Source organism: Atractosteus spatula, chromosome 7 (genome assembly GCF_055471065.1).
Source record: "Atractosteus spatula isolate fAtrSpa1 chromosome 7, fAtrSpa1.hap1, whole genome shotgun sequence".
NCBI classification, from domain to species: Eukaryota; Metazoa; Chordata; class Actinopteri; order Semionotiformes; family Lepisosteidae; genus Atractosteus; species Atractosteus spatula.
In genome coordinates this window covers 43635605-43648588 of record NC_142712.1, presented here as the reverse complement: position 1 = coordinate 43648588, position 12984 = coordinate 43635605, and positions in this window count along the sequence as shown.

The following is a 12984-nucleotide window of genomic DNA, read 5'->3' as shown; positions in this document are numbered from 1 at the left end:
AAAGTAGGCTCAGATTTCAACTATAGATCGTATTATTATAAACTTTCTTGGAAAAATGTATTTTATGTAAACCATGTTTGCTATTAATTCATTTAGGGCTAAAATACGTTCATTGTCTTCCAATCGAGTCGAGTTGACATTGGAAGCCTGCCACACCCGGACTGTTAAACCAACGCATTAGCACGTCAAAGCCCGTATTGGTATTGAGCCAGTATTGTCTTTAGTATTCCCCCCCTCTCCCCTCAATTCAATTCAATTCAAGGTGTTTTATTTGCATGACAGATGGGTACAAGCAGTGTTGGGTATGTATATTGTAATGCTTACGGCAGACAGGCACTGTGTAAGAGCCGGCGCACCAGAGCAGCGCACCGAGGGAGCATCTGCATTTATAACTTAGTTTTTAAAATTAGTCAAGCAATATGAAGCATCTCCTTTTACGTTTAAGTCCCTTAAATACATTGAGCACAGCTTTCTCATCACTTAAGATTGTTTTTGATACCATCCTTACACAAAGCAGAAGGGAGATCTTAGTGCCTGAGCATAAAAAGAATAGGAGCATACTGCAACGCGTGTGAAGTCCATAAACGATATTAATTTTGGAACTTAAACATACAGTATATGGCTGGTCTCGGTACTTTAAAGAAAACATACACACCAGTATTCCATTTCTCCCTAAACATTTTAAGCATCGAAGTCTTTAACTAACGCGATACCGGAGTCAACAAGCATACTTTTAGAATTTGATTAAAAGGGAATATAATATGGAATCGCGTATCTCAAGAAATTAATAACGATATAATTATATTCATGTTGCAAAAGAACTGCAACGGACATAAAAACTCCCTTGCTTTTAACAGAGCGTTCCATAATTTCTAACTACGAAAATGCCAGGTGAAAGGATTTGTAAACATATTTTGTTAAAGCGAGTCAGTTTTTTCCGCAACACATAAAAGACATTTTTCCAAGAAAGTTTAGCCTTTGTCACTAATGAAACCACTAAATAAAGACATAAATATAGAAATCTTAAGATTTGTTTTATTTAATGTTGGTAGCAGGATGAACTGTCAGAGTGTATATTTTGTCGCAGAGTTGCTGCAAGATGTTAACAGTGAAAAAGGTATTTAGAAATGAGTTATTTCAAGATGAAAATTTTCAGAATAATTGCAAATCTAGCAGGATAGAGAAAGCACAGAAAACTGGCAGTTAGATTGATCAGATTAGTATGAAAAGTCATTTAGCAAAGGGAATGAGAAGAGTGACAAACTAGTATACTTTAGATCTTTTTAAATCTGATCATGTTTCCCTATAACAATAATAAAAAACTTTATTTGATATATCACCATTAAAGGTGGCATCTCAAAGCAATACAGTAGATGTAAAAACAGATAAAAGGACCACAGATTACAAAGTAAATGCATATAAGAAAGACAAGCAGTTAGAGGTGCTACCAAAATTAGAAAATGAAGCAGATACAGACACTAAGTCTTCTGAAAAGAAAGGTTCTGAGGTTAGATTTAAACTGGCCCTGGTGTGTGTGTGTTTGTGTCTGTCTGTCCTGTGATGGACTGGCGCTATGTCCAGGGTGTATTCTGCCTTGTGTCCGTCGCTTACTGGGATAGGCTCCAAATCCTCTGTACTGGATAAAGAGATTAGAAATGGATGGAAGTAAAGGCACTGTGTGGATGGAACTATACACAGTGTTAGAAACCCACTATGAAATGGCAGCATCTCACTGAGAATAAAACATTTTATAGGGCTGGCTTAAGGAAACAGCCTTTCCACCTCTCTTGCACATCAGTATCCATACCTAGTTATTTAAACAAATTGCCTCTAATTATAAACATCTTAATATGCTGGCTCTGTGGATCCGCATCAGCTATGTTTGCCCATTCCTTCAATTCATGTGCATCCAACACACAGTTCAAAGCTAGCAACTACACAAAATCTTAAATATGAGCTCTACTTGCCACTTACAATACCAACAGTACCAGCTAACTTTAGTAGTGACATTTTCATGGATCTTTTTAACAATAAAATTTTCACAATACAAATACTTTCTTTCTGTATGTGTTTATTTTGCAGTTTGAGTCTATGGCATTCCTTTGGGGGGTCTATACTCCAAGGCATGACTTTTTTATGGGAACATGACATTTTTTTAAAGTCTTTTAATGCAAGCTTCATATAAACCCTTAGCAGTGGTTACTGTCTGGAGCAGGTACTTGAATGGCACAGATTCATTGAAATGATTCAATTTCTTTTGAAAATATTTGGGATAATACATATTCCAGAAATCACAGCCGTTGAATTATCCAGAAATTAATTTCTCTCAGGGTGTATTTAACCCCTCATGGATGGCATTGTATGAAATGAGTTTGAAGTTCCCCATTTGCCTCTATTATGAGATGCTGTGGACACTATTTTATACATTTTAGGAGTGTCCATAGGAAGGTATGTTCTAGAAAGAGTGAACTTCTGTTTTGCCATTATTTTTAATAGGGGCGTTACATGTTTACACTTGGTGCTCCTACTAGAGGAGAGGATATGATTAATCTAGGCTTATCACAGAAACTGAAACACATCTGGTTGGTGAGTCTACTGTGGGTAAAATGTTACTGGTACCGCATGTTGTAAAGCTCGGTATTTTCTCTCTTGGCCTGACTTTTTTTAATGTCTGAGTGTTAGAATCCATGTTGTTGCTGGTAAGGGAATGGTAGGTGCTGTGATTGACACAGTCAAAGCCTTGTACAGAGATACCATTGTAGCTGTTTGACAGTATTTTAGATGCCCTTAGTTAAAAGCATGGGAGGAAGTACTGCCAAGGGAAGGGGGGGGAGCAAGGATTTTTTCTTTGAGTTTGTGAGGTTATTTTTTGTTATATTGTGTTTCAGAAAGCAAGATAATAAGATTTACTGTATGATAAAAAGAGAAAGAGCTGGAGTAGATCCTCAGATCAGTTTGCTACCAGCAATCAAACAAAAAAATGGAAAGAATTGTCTCCTCCTGATTGGAACCTTTCTTACTGTCTTATTATAATTTATCAGGCTACCTTTTAATTTCCACTGAGAGAAGGAAGTCACTTGTCATGCAGCTATTTTATTCTTCATTGCACAATATGCTCTAAGTTAGCAAATGAAACATGAAATAAATCAAGAATACGATTAACATGAATGTATAAACATCCAAACTATACTTTATCACATTTAATTATTGGGTTAGCTTTTTATTGAGCCAAACTGTTATAAATGTGTGAACGTATGTAAAATGGAAATATTTATATTTTTCTCTTTTCTGTTACCTGCCTGACAGCATTTTGTATCCCATTCTGTATATTACTGGAAAATATTAGACCCAACCTAAAGAATTCATGGGGGTAGTGGGACACAGTACTGCAAAGAGTCTCCTAAAGGGACAGAGCTATTAGTACTTATGTGTTTGAGTCTGGAGAATATAGTAAACTCTAAACATTAAGGGAATGCATGGAATCGGAAAATATAAATTGCATAGTACACAAGACTTAACTGGTTTTATTCTAGGAAAGTAGACAAGACTGAGTCATGGGACTCAGAGGATCCAAGGCTAGACTGAGTATAATAGGCTTCAGGCTTCTATTGTGACATGTACTGTAAATTACAGAAATGTTAAAAGTAAACAAAATAAAGTAACTAAAATGTGGTCTGAAATCACCCCTTTAGACACCCCTTTTACTTCACTGGTGTCAGATATGAAAGGCAATAGTCTCCCGTTCTGTCTGCTGTGTGTTGCAGCAGAGGGAGTCCCTGCAGCTGAAAGGGGCAGAGTAACTTGCATGCCCTCTAGTACAGTTTACACATGCACGACTTTAAAAGCTAGCAAGACAGGTTTCGATTCACATTAGCTGGCGAGCCTTGTTAAAAAACGAATGATAATGTAACATGCCACTGTTCATGAACAAAGTTATAGTGAGATTTCCTAAGATACGCGATTAAAAAATAAATAAATAAAAATTTGAATCTCCTGCGGAACACATTCCATAAGAATCAGCGGTTTTACAGTATATATCGCCTTTAAAGGTGGCTTCTCAAAACGCTTTAAGGGATAAAAACAACCAGAACAGCAGCAACAACAATATTGTATTTCGTTGCATTTTGAAAACCAAGTAATAACTTAACTATACAGTACGTGCAAACGTTTCGTATGTTGCTGTCGTGAATGCCTGCGTACCCATAAGTATTTTATTTGCCTTGAGTCTGTCTACAGTATCTCTGTCCCACTACCCCCCTCTCTCCCTCAATTCAATTCAATTCAAGGTGTTTTATTTGCATGACAGATGGGTACAATTCTTGTTGGGAATGTATACTTTGATATTTACACCCGGCGCGGCACCGAGGGAGCGTCTCCATTTATAACTTGGTTTTTAAAATTAGTCAAGCAATATGAAGCATCTCCTTTAACTTTTAAGTCCCTTAAATACATTGAGCACAGCTTTCTCACCATCCTTACACAAAGCAGAAACTGTGCGATGACTCACAGTACAAGTGGAAAGATTACAGATTTTAATCGTCTTTAATTTTGTCTTTAATTTTGCCTGTGGAGTGTATCTTATTAAGCCATAAATTGTATTTTGAGCGCGTTTTTTGACTTTTTTTTAATTGCATTTTCGGCGCGGACAGCACATACAAGGGTTAATGAACTGCGCCAAGAAATTTAAAATAGTATTCTTTAGGTGTGAGGGTAGGAGTGGACCGCAGCAGGCATAATCAGCAAACCAGGAAAACAAAGAACAGGACAGGTGAGATGTGTATCCAGAAAGCGAGTGATCAGAAAAAGGAAATGGAAAACGCAGAAAAAGGAAACGCTTTACAGGATAAAAACAATAACAACAGTAGTGGCTGGGCAAACGATTTTTAATCGAAATACAAATTGAGATACTGTACTGTATAATGATGTGCATGAACAAAGGTATACTGCAATTTTCCTTAGATACGCGATTAATGCTTCGTAGGAGGAGGCGGTCTTTTCCTCTTGTCTAACAGTCTGTCCACAAACAAAACATTCCTGTTGGACAAGAGGAATTGAAAAAAAACAATTTTGTCAATGAAAACCGGTGTGTGTGTCTCTCCCTGCTGGATGTCCCTCTCACAAACTGCTGAATGAATAAAATAATTTTATTGAAAACGCGTTTGCGATTGTCTGGTATTTAATTTGGTCCCTTTTAACTGTTTTTCGATCTACTGTATTGCTTTGAGATGCCACTTTTAAAGGCGATATGTAAAATAAAGTTTTTTATTATTGTTATAGAGAAACATGATCAGATTTTCCCTGGTTCAGAAAAAAGTTCTAAAGTGCTACACATAACTTTCTTAATTCGATGTATTTAAAGCAGTGAACTACTGTAGGTGTCACATAACATTCAGAAATACAATCACGTATTTGACAAATAAAAACGATTATAATCTAATCCTTCCACATTTGATCCCAAAATCCTAAGAAATATAAATCTTGACGGGTAGAAAGCTATGCTGAAAGTTTATTAAGATACTTAGAAGACAAAGATACTGTATCAATTTATGTTGCATTAGCCTGATTATGATTAAAAAACACATATAATTAAACACGCGTTTGCGATTTAAATCAGAACACGATTTAAATCAATATAAATGTTTATATTGTAACGCATACTGTCCAGCCTCCATTTCTCTATAAAAATTTACTCTGTTGCACACACACACACACAATAGAAGCAGGAACGGCTGTCAGAAGGGAAGATATGTTCAAAATATCGCAAATATCAATCATGTTGCGATATTTTGAAATATAAAAGTCAATTGATTGTCCATAATATCGCTATTCTATTTTTTCGAAGAAATGTTTGTTAAAAGAAAAGTCTAGCACCAGCTGGATGCGAACACACAACCTGCCAGCTGGTAGTCACGCACCTAGACCAGTCGGCTACAAGACAGCTCGCATGAACAGGCAGGCGAAACAGCCCTACACAGCCCTGTCGCAGCACACGAATACCGTTATTAAATTCTTTAGATACGCGATTCCATATTATATTAGCAGAAAAGCTTAAAACTACCACTTTTTCACACGCTATTTCACATGCTAGTTAAATACTTCGATGCTTAAAATCGTTAGGGAGAAATGGAATACTGGTGTGTATTTTTTTCTTTAAAGTACCAAGACCAGCTATATACTGTATGTTTATGTTCCAAAATTAATATCGTTTATGGCCTTCACAAGCGTTACAGTATGCTCCTATTCTTTTTATGCTCAGCTACTAAGATTTCCCTTCAGTGGTAAAATTCAATATCTACAACGGGCACAGCAAAGACGTTTACTGTACTGTAGATCTTTCTACGACAGACCAACGGACCACGAGTGCCCCTGATGGTCAACCAATCACGTACTGCGGTGCCACGCGTCATCTTGCGTCACACTGAGCGACGCCACCTGCGGTACGTGTCTGTAACGCGCACTTTGAATAGCTGCATCTGTAGTATCCGAGCTAGGGTTAGGGTTAGGTTGAAAACAACACCTAGACATTTTGGAATGCCTTGGATGTGTTTTAGGGTGTATTTGAAATGCTGGAAGAGTGTTGTTTCGTTGTTTCTTTGAGAAAGAAATTTGGCCAAATGTTGAGATTTTTCCTAAGCCGCGCGCCTGTCAATTAGTGTCCGAGCTAGGTTTAGGGTTTAGTTGAAAACAACACCTAGACATTTTAGAAAGCTTTGGATGTGTTTTAGGGTGTATTTGAAATTCTGGAAGAGTGTTGTTTCGTTATTTCTTTGAGAAAGAAATTTGGCCAAATTTTTGAGATTTTTGCTAAGCCGCGCGCCTGTCAAATAGTGTCCGAGCTAGGGTTACGGTTTAGTTGAAAACAACACCTAGACATTTTGGAAAGCCTTGGGTGTGTTTTAGGGTGTATTTGAAATGCTGGAAGAGTGTTGTTTCGTTATTTCTTTGAGAAAGAAATTTGGCCAAATTTTTGAGATTTTTGCGAAGCCGCGCGCCTGTCAAATAGTGTCTGAACTAGGGTTAGGATTAGGTTGAAAACAGTACCTAGACATTTTGGAATGCCTTGGATGTGTTTAAGGGTGAATTTGAAATGCTGGAAGAGTCTTGTTTCGTTGTTTTTTTGAGAAAGAAATTTGGCCAAATTTTGAGATTTTTGTTAAGCCGCGCGCCTGTCAAATAGTGTCTGAACTAGGGTTAGGGTTAGGTTGAAAACAACACCTGGACATTTTGGAATGCCTTGGGTGTGTTTTAGGGCGAATTTGAAATGCTGGAAGAGTGTTGTTTCGTTGTTTCATTGAGAAAGAAATTTGTCCAAATTTTGAGATTTGTCAAATAGTGCCTGTCAAATAGTGTCCGAGCTAGGGTTAGGGTTAGGTTGAAAACAACACCTAGACATTTTGGAATGCCTTGGATGTATTTTGCGGTGTATTTGAAATGCTGGAAGAGTGTTGTTTCGTTGTTTCATTGAGAAAGAATTTGGCCAAATTTTGAGATTTTTGTTAAGCCGCGCGCCTGTCAAATAGTATCGAGCTAGGGTTAGGGTTAGGTAGATAACAACACCTGGACATTTTGGAATGCCTTGGATGTGTTTTAGGGTGTATTTGAAATGCTGGAAGAGTGTTGTGTCGTTGTTTCTTTAAGAAAGAAATTTGGCTGAATTTTTTAGATTTTTGCTAAGCCGCGCGCCTGTCAAATAGTGTCCGAGCTAGGTTTAGGGTTAGGTTGAAAAGAACACCTAGACATTTTGGAATGCCTTGGATGTGTTTTAGGCTGTATTTGAAATACTGGAAGAGTGTTGTTTCGTTGTTTCATTGAGAAAGAAACTTGGCCAAATTTTGAGATTTTTGTTAAGCCGTGCGACTGTCAAATAGTTTCCGAGCAAGGGTTAGGGTTAGGTAGATAACAACACCTAGACATTTTGGAATGCCTTGGTTGTGTTTTAGGGTGTATTTGAAATGCTGCAACAGAGTTGCTTTTTTGTTTCATTGAGAAAGAAATTTGGCCATATTTTGAGATTTTTGCTAAGCCGCGCGCCTGTCAAATAGCGTCCGAGCTAGGGTTAAGGTTAGGTTGAAAAGAACAACTAGACATTTAGGAATGCCTTGGATGTGTTTTAGGGTGTATTTGAAATGCTGGAAGAGTGTTGTTTCGTTGTTTTTTTGAGAAAGAAATTTGGCTCAATTTGGGGATTTTTGCTAAGCCGCGCGCCTGTCAAATAGTGTCCGAGCTAGGGTTAGGGTAGGTTGAAAACAACACCTAGACATTTTAGAATGCCTTGGATGTGTTTTAGGGCGAATTTGAAATGCTGGAAGAGTGTTGTTTCGTTGTTTCATTGAGAAAGAAAATTGGCCAAATTTTGAGATTTGTCAAATAGTGCCTGTCAAATAGTGTCTGAACTAGGGTTAGGGTTAGGTTGAAAACAACACCTAGACATTTTGGAATGCCTTGGGTGTGTTTTAGGGCGAATTTGAAATGCTGGAAGAGTGTTGTTTCGTTGTTTTTTTGAGAAAGAAATTTGGCCAAATTTTGAGATTTGTCAAATAGTGCCTGTCAAATAGTGTCTGAACTAGGGTTAGGGTTAGGTTGAAAACAACACCTGGACATTTTGGAATGCCTTGGGTGTGTTTTAGGGCGAATTTGAAATGCTGGAAGAGTGTTGTTTCGTTGTTTCATTGAGAAAGAAATTTGGCCAAATTTTGAGATTTGTCAAATAGTGCCTGTCAAATAGTGTCCGAGCTAGGGTTAGGGTTAGGTTGAAAACAACACCTAGACATTTTGGAATGCCTTGGATGTATTTTTCGGTGTATTTGAAATGCTGGAAGAGTGTTGTTTCGTTGTTTCATTGAGAAAGAAATTTGGCCAAATTTTGAGATTTTTGTTAAGCCGCGCGCCTGTCAAATAGTATCGAGCTAGGGTTAGGGTTAGGTAGATAACAACACCTAGACATTTTGGAATGCCTTGGATGTGTTTTAGGGTGTATTTGAAATGCTGGAAGAGTGTTGTTTCGTTGTTTCTTTGACAAAGAAATTTGGCCAAATGTTGAGATTTTTCCTAAGGCGCGCGCCTGTCAATTAGTGTCCGAGCTAGGGTTAGGGTTAGGTTGAAATGAACACCTAGACATTTAGGAATGCCTTGGATGTGTTTTACGGTGTATTTGAAATGCTGGATGAGTCTTGTTTCGTTGTTTCTTTGAGAAAGAAATTTGGCCAAATTTTTGAGATTTTTGCTAAGCCGCGCGCCTGTCAAATACTGTCCGAGCTAGGGTTAGGATTAGGTAGAAAACAGTACCTAGACATTTTGGAATGCCTTGGATGTGTTTAAGGGTGTATTTGAAATGCTGGAAGAGTCTTGTTTCGTTGTTTTTTTGAGAAAGAAATTTGGCTCAATTTGGGGATTTTTGCTAAGCCGCGCGCCTGTCAAATAGTGTCCGAGCTAGGGTTAGGGTAGGTTGAAAACAACACCTAGACATTTTAGAATGCCTTGGATGTGTTTTAGGGCGAATTTGAAATGCTGGAAGAGTGTTGTTTCGTTGTTTCATCGAGAAAGAAATTTGGCCAAATTTTGAGATTTGTCAAATAGTGCCTGTCAAATAGTGTCCGAGCTAGGGTTAGGGTTAGGTTGAAAACAACAACTAGACATTTTGGAATGCCTTGGATGTATTTTACGGTGTATTTGAAATGCTGGAAGAGTGTTGTTTCGTTATTTCTTTGAGAAAGAAATTTGGCCCAATTTTGAGATTTTTGCTAAGCCGCGCGCCTGTCAAATAGTGTCCGAGCTAGGGTTAGGGTTAGGTAGATAACAACACCTAGACATTTTGGAATGCCTTGGTTGTGTTTTAGGGTGTATTTGAAATGCTGCAATAGAGTTGCTTTCTTGTTTCTTTGAGAAAGAAATTTTGCCAAATTTTGAGATTCTTGCTAAGCCGCGCGCCTGTCAAATAGTGTCTGAACTAGGGTTAGGGTTAGGTTGAAAACAACACCTGGACATTTTGGAATGCCTTGGGTGTGTTTTAGGGTGTATTTGAAATGCTGCAAGAGAGTTGCTTTTTTCTTTCATTGAGAAAGAAATTTGGCCATATTTTGAGATTTTTGCTAAGCCGCGCGCCTGTAAATAGTGTCCGAGCTAGGGTTAGGGTTAGGTTGAAAAGAACAACTAGACATTTTGTAATGCCTTGGATGTGTTTTAGGGTGTATTTGAAATGCTGGAAGAGTGTTGTTTCGTTATTTCTTTGAGAAAGAAATTTGGCCAAATGTTGAGATTTTTCCTAAGCCGCGCGCCTGTCAATTAGTGTCCGAGCTAGGGTTAGGGTTAGGTTGAAATGAACACCTAGACATTTAGGAATGCCTTGGATGTGTTTTACGGTGTATTTGAAATGCTGGAAGAGTCTTGTTTCGTTGTTTCTTTGAGAAAGAAATTTGGCCAAATTTTTGAGATTTTTGCTAAGCCGCGCGCCTGTCAAATAGTGTCCGAGCTAGTGTTAGGATTAGGTAGAAAACAGTACCTAGACATTTTGGAATGCCTTGGATGTATTTTACGGTGTATTTGAAATGCTTGAAGAGTGTTGTTTCGTTATTTCTTTGAGAAAGAAATTTGGCCCAATTTTGAGATTTTTGCTAAGCCGCGCGCCTGTCAAATAGTGTCCGAGCTAGGGTTCGGGTTAGGTAGAAAACAACACCTAGACATTTTGGAATGCCTTGGTTGTGTTTTAGGTTGTATTTGAAATGCTGGAAGAGTGCTGTTTCGTTGTTTCTTTGAAAAAAAATTTGGCTCAATTTTGAAATTTTTGCTAAATTTTTGCTAATTTTTACGCCTGTCAAATAGTGTCCGAGCTAGGTTTAGGGTTAGGTTGAAAACAACACCAAGACTTTTTGGAATGCCTTGCATGTGTTTTAGGGTGTATTTGAAATGCTGGAAGAGTGTTGTTTCGTTGTTTCTTTGAAAAAGAAATTTGGCTCAATTTTGAGATTTTTGCTAAGCCACGTGCCTGTCAACTAGTGTACGAGCTAGGGTTATGGTTAGGTAGAAAACAACTCCTAGACAATTTGGAATGCCTTGGATGTGTTTTAGGGTGTATTTGAAATGCTGGAAGAGTGTCGTTTCGTTGTTTATTTGAAAAAGAAATTTGGCCAAATTTTGAGATTTTTGCGCCTGTCAAATAGTGTCTGAGCTAGGGTTAGGGTTAGGTTGAAAACAACACCTAGACATTTTGGAATGCCTTGGATGTATTTTACGGTGTATTTGAAATGCTGGAAGAGTGTTGTTTCGTTATTTCTTTGAGAAAGAAATTTGGCCAAATTTTGAGATTTTTGCTAAGCCGCGCGCCTGTCAAATAGTGTCTGAACTAGGGTTAGGGTTAGGTTGAAAACAACACCTGGACATTTTGGAATGCCTTGGGTGTGTTTTAGGGCGAATTTTAAATGCTGTAAGAGTGTTTTTTCGTTGTTTCATTGAGAAAGAAATTTGGCTCAATTTGGGGATTTTTGCTAAGCCGCGCGCCTGTCAAATAGTGTCCGAGCTAGGGTTAGGGTAGGTTGAAAACAACACCTAGACATTTTAGAATGCCTTGGATGTGTTTTAGGGCGAATTTGAAATGCTGGAAGAGTGTTGTTTCGTTGTTTCATTGAGAAAGAAAATTGGCCAAATTTTGAGATTTGTCAAATAGTGCCTGTCAAATAGTGTCTGAACTAGGGTTAGGGTTAGGTTGAAAACAACACCTAGACATTTTGGAATGCCTTGGGTGTGTTTTAGGGCGAATTTGAAATGCTGGAAGAGTGTTGTTTCGTTGTTTTTTTGAGAAAGAAATTTGGCCAAATTTTGAGATTTGTCAAATAGTGCCTGTCAAATAGTGTCTGAACTAGGGTTAGGGTTAGGTTGAAAACAACACCTGGACATTTTGGAATGCCTTGGGTGTGTTTTAGGGCGAATTTGAAATGCTGGAAGAGTGTTGTTTCGTTGTTTCATTGAGAAAGAAATTTGTCCAAATTTTGAGATTTGTCAAATAGTGCCTGTCAAATAGTGTCCGAGCTAGGGTTAGGGTTAGGTTGAAAACAACACCTAGACATTTTGGAATGCCTTGGATGTATTTTTCGGTGTATTTGAAATGCTGGAAGAGTGTTGTTTCGTTGTTTCATTGAGAAAGAAATTTGGCCAAATTTTGAGATTTTTGTTAAGCCGCGCGCCTGTCAAATAGTATCGAGCTAGGGTTAGGGTTAGGTAGATAACAACACCTAGACATTTTGGAATGCCTTGGATGTGTTTTAGGGTGTATTTGAAATGCTGGAAGAGTGTTGTTTCGTTGTTTCTTTGAGAAAGAAATTTGGCCAAATGTTGAGATTTTTCCTAAGGCGCGCGCCTGTCAATTAGTGTCCGAGCTAGGGTTAGGGTTAGGTTGAAATGAACACCTAGACATTTAGGAATGCCTTGGATGTGTTTTACGGTGTATTTGAAATGCTGGATGAGTCTTGTTTCGTTGTTTCTTTGAGAAAGAAATTTGGCCAAATTTTTGAGATTTTTGCTAAGCCGCGCGCCTGTCAAATACTGTCCGAGCTAGGGTTAGGATTAGGTAGAAAACAGTACCTAGACATTTTGGAATGCCTTGGATGTGTTTAAGGGTGTATTTGAAATGCTGGAAGAGTCTTGTTTCGTTGTTTTTTTGAGAAAGAAATTTGGCTCAATTTGGGGATTTTTGCTAAGCCGCGCGCCTGTCAAATAGTGTCCGAGCTAGGGTTAGGGTAGGTTGAAAACAACACCTAGACATTTTAGAATGCCTTGGATGTGTTTTAGGGCGAATTTGAAATGCTGGAAGAGTGTTGTTTCGTTGTTTCATCGAGAAAGAAATTTGGCCAAATTTTGAGATTTGTCAAATTGTGCCTGTCAAATAGTGTCCGAGCTAGGGTTAGGGTTAGGTTGAAAACAACACCTAGACATTTTGGAATGCCTTGGGTGTGTTTTAGGGCGAATTTGAAATGCTGGAAGAGTGTTGCTTCG